Source organism: Camelus bactrianus, chromosome 21 (genome assembly GCF_048773025.1).
Source record: "Camelus bactrianus isolate YW-2024 breed Bactrian camel chromosome 21, ASM4877302v1, whole genome shotgun sequence".
In the NCBI taxonomy this organism is placed as follows: domain Eukaryota; kingdom Metazoa; phylum Chordata; class Mammalia; order Artiodactyla; family Camelidae; genus Camelus; species Camelus bactrianus.
The window spans coordinates 27,328,216-27,332,667 of NC_133559.1; the positions used below are offsets into that span (position 1 = coordinate 27,328,216).

A 4,452-nucleotide genomic window follows, 5' to 3' on the forward strand; every position below is an offset into this window, starting at 1 on the left:
TGCCAAAATCTTATCCATTACTTTAGTCTCAGAAAGTGTGGAAATTCTATGCAAATCACATTTCAGTAAGTTATGGAAACTGTGACCACTCCACTCCTTCACTGTGTCTTATCATTTGTTGTGGATGAAAGTTGAATTTTAAAAATGTTCCTTAGCAGGGAGGGTATAGCCCAGTGTCAGGGTGTATGCTTAGCTGGGCGCAAGGTCCTGTACCTCCATGATAAATAAGTAAACAAATTACTACCCCCCCAAAAAAAACCACAAACAAACAAACAAAAAAGGTAATTATAACAATTTTAAAAAAATGTTCCTTAATGTTATCAAGCCACCTATTTTAAGTGTACAACTTGATGGATTCCCATGAAGTGCATACACCCAAGTCACTGTCTCCTGGATCAAGAAACAGAACATTATACATATCCAGGTGGTCTCCTTTATGCTGTTATCTGAAAACTGGCTTTGCCTCTTGGTGGGTGTTGAGCCACAAGCAAGATAAAGTTGGGGAGAAGGAAGGATTTATTACTTGCAACAAGTTAAGGAGAACACCAGGGCTATTTCCCAAAGCAGTGCCTTCCTGAACTGCAAAATTCAGAAAGTTTTAAGCTAAGAGAACATGCATATTTATGAAGGGGCTGGAACAATGTGTGCATATTCATGGCAGGGCTTGAGAAGAGGAGAATTCAGCATAGAACTGCGGCAAAGGCTGACAGGGCCCTGGCTCTAGTGGGTTGAAGTCACAAGGGGCAGCTAAGGTCAGCATCATCACTTCTTAGGTTCCAGTTAGTCTGGTGGTTGAGTGCTCGACGGTGGTTTAGAGCTTGCAAAACAGGTCAAGAATGTGCTTCAGGTGAATCTTCACCTTCGGAACAGAACTGGGAAACTACAACTGATTCATTGTCTCTAATATGGTTAAGGTGTTTCCCTGGCCTGGCTCTAATATGGTTAAGGTATTTCCCTGGCCTGGACGAAAGTAAGCACTGTGGCCAGGCTTACATCACAAAATGGCTTAGGACTAAAATGGCTTCTCTTATGTCTGGAAAGTTATGCCTGTTTCTCTTCCTCTAGGGACCCCTACCCCATCGGCCTACAATGTCCCCTCCTCCAAAGGTAGCTCTTATCCTGATATATAATATCATGGATTAGCTTTTTCCTTTTTTTAAAACTTTCTGTAAGTGAATGTTAGCCACTATATATAAAAATATATACAAAAAACAAAAAAAGACAAAAAAACCCCAAAAAACCCCCAAGCCCCCCAAAACAACAACAAAAACCCCCACAAACAAACAAAAAATATATTAAAAAAACAAGTTTCTTCTGTATAGCACAGGGAACTATATTCAATATCTTGCAATAGCCTTTAATGAAAAAGAATATGGAAACAAACATATGTATGTATGTGCACGACTGGGACACTGTGCTGTGCACCAGAAATTGACACATTGTAACTGAGTGTACTTCAGTCAAAAGAAAAAACTTTGTAGTGATCGCTTCAGCAGCACGTATACTAAAAAAACAACTTTGTAGAAGTGGAATCACAGTTTGTATTCTTTTGTGTATGACTTCTTTTGCTCAGTGTCATGCTCGTGATATTTATTCATATTGTTGCCTGTAGCAGTAGCTCATCCTTTGTCATTTCTTTATAGCATTCAATCATGAATATTCCACTATTTGTTGACTCATTCGCCTGCTGATAGGCATTTGGGTTATTCCTAAGGGGATAAGCAGGATGTGGGCTGGGAAGGTCCTCATCGGAGTCAGGTGCTTGTCATCAATCTCTGGCCCAGAAAACGTACAATGTGACTGCAGAGTTTGGTACAGCGTACTGTGATGTGGACATACACTCATTTTTTCCCTCTGCCACACCCTCTTGCCAAGGTTCACACAGCTTGGTCTGAGAACACTCATTAACTGAGAGTTGCAGAAATACAGTGAGAGTTGGTTATCAAAATGTCTCATGAAGTTGTGTTAATAGGCCCTTAAAATAATGAAAGGGTCGATCTGTTAGGTTTTTTTTTTTCCATCCAATGTTTAATCATGTTTTCAGGAATTATGAGGGTGGGTCCCACATGGAGGAGAGACCTATTTCCTTATGTTTTTCCTAAACCATTGTGACAAATTACATAACTCTAGGATGTCAGACCCAGAAGGGACTTTCAAACTTGTCTATTTTAATGCTCAATTTTCAAATGATTAAAAAAAAAAAGTCATAGAGCTATCACTGATTTTTCCAAGGTAAAATATTTAAGAGGCAGAATGAGGTCTAAAATCTGACTAGAAGGGAACTTTCTTCCACAAGATGGCATCGCAAGCCACTCAGAAGATTTTATAACAGTAACGTGCCAAGATCCCTTCCCTAGAAACATGCAGGGTTCCCCACTGATCGGTGGACAGATGTCCACTTTCCTTCTGGGATGAGGTGAGGAGTTCCACTCTGGGTTCACTTTACATATCACTCCACCAAACGCCAATGTCTTTCTTTATAGAAAAGCCAACAACAGAAAATGTCCTGTGCTCCAAGACCTGACTAGGGGAAGCTATTTGAGGAGGCAGGAGCAGAAACTGACTGTCCCCCATCATCCCCCTGAGAAATGTTAACAGCAAAGGGCATTTACTGTTTGTTCCCGAAGGACCAGGGCAGCAGCAACAGCTAACCTCGCCTGGGGGCTCATTACGTAAGAGGTGCTTTCTCAGATCTTCACGTGCGTTAGCTCGTCTAATTCTCGTGACTGTCAAGTAGGTACCATGATTACCCCCAGTTTACTGCTGAAGAAACTGCAGCACAGGGAGGCCAAGTCACTTGTGTGTGGTCCCACCAACTCTTATGCTGAAGCTAACTTTTTCTGTCCAGGGGAAATTTGAAAGCCCAGTGACCCTTCTGGAAGTTCATACGGGAGAACTGTGAAGGGCAACAGCCATGGCTTCACAAAAGAACTGTGTCCTCTGGTGGGGTCAAAGGCTCTTGGCATGAAGTCTATAGCTCTGCCATATATAATTTTTTTTTTAAATTTAAATAATTTTTTTTTAATGAAGGTACTAGGGATTGAACCCAGGATCTCAAGCACATTAAGCATGTGCTCTACCACTGAGCTATACCCACCCTCCTATAATATTTTTTTGGTCTACGTGGCAAGTATTGCATTGCCCAGACCAAAAACACTTTCCGAGAAGCAGCGTACTTACTTGGAGCACCCGAGAGAAAGTGACAGGCTGAGTAAAAGTCCATAAGGCTTGCAGGCAGAGACAACATTCCTTCATCACTTCTGGTAATTGAGCCAATGTTGTGGGCAGTTGCTTCTGGAATACTCTGTTTTCCCATATATTCCATTTCCCATAAACTGAAAGTAGAACATGCCAGTGGGTAAATTAACTTTTGCCACAGGAGCATGGAGAGTCCCTTACAATGTTTAGACAAAAAGTCAGCCTTCTCACCCTTTCTCCTGAATGCCAACACAGTCAACTGAATGGCTGTAGCCAGATCCAATTCCTCAGCACTGAGCCTAGGGTGGGCAATTCCTTGGGAACCAAAAGGATGAACTGGAGGAAGTCCAAGGAATCAAGCTAGGACCAAATTATCAGGTGGGAAATATAAAGACAGGCCTCCAGAGATGAGGTCAAGGTCACTAAGCTGAGCGTTGGATCAGGATTAGGGCACCAGCAGATCAGGAAAAACAAGGGCTGGGAATTCCCAGCCCATTTCCTTGAATTCAGAATGGAGCGGGTGGCTCACCCTTATAAACAGGCACATGCATACTTAGGGTTTGGCCACAGCTGGCTTGAAGGTCCAAGGAAGGGTGTTTAAAAATCTCACCTCTGTTTTTGATTATCAGTGAGCATGTTTTTCTATATGTTCCTACAAGAACATTTCCTGTATGTCAGTCATTTGTTTTCCAGTGGAGGCTCATTGACTAAATAATTTCTGAGGGAATCCTTGAGAAATGCAGTGTAGCTTAATATGGAATAAGCGAAAATGTCAGTGCAGGGAGGCCACCCCTGCAATACCTTTCTTTTTCGGTCTCACACTGAGATAGGACAGTGCAGAGAATGCACCCCGGAAAGACACGAGGTCAGACTCCCAGGTCTGCAGTTTATTATCTGTAATAATAAAGCTTTCTGAGCCTCAGCTTCACCATCTGGAAATGAAGACATCAGTGCCTACTTTACAGGTGGTTGTTACTCAGTAAGATAACGTGGGGAAGGTCCTCACATGATACCTGACCAGTGCCTTTCTCCCTGCTCTTCCTTTAGCCTCGTGATGGAAGGCTGACATTGTATGAAGACAGAGCAACGGGTGAGAGGTTGATCTGAAGTCTGAACCAGCCTGGGAGATATTCCACCGGCATTCAGGGCCTCTTTGCTTACACTGATCGCTCCAGTGGCATCTGACCCAGTCCCTTTCCCAGGTCGAACACTGCTAGTACCAGAATTCCTCAAAGCATTAAATAAAGCAAGGAA

At 42.7% G+C, this 4,452-nt stretch overlaps 1 non-coding gene across 1 annotated transcript; it reads right to left on the reverse strand.

Annotated features, from left to right (window-relative positions):
- Nucleotides 1-3,025: 3,025 nt before the first annotated feature.
- TRNAI-AAU (transfer RNA isoleucine (anticodon AAU)) lies at nucleotides 3,026-3,098 on the reverse strand. The gene has a single exon. It is a non-coding gene; the product is annotated as a tRNA-Ile (tRNA).
- Between the last annotated feature and the right edge of the window lie 1,354 nt (nucleotides 3,099-4,452).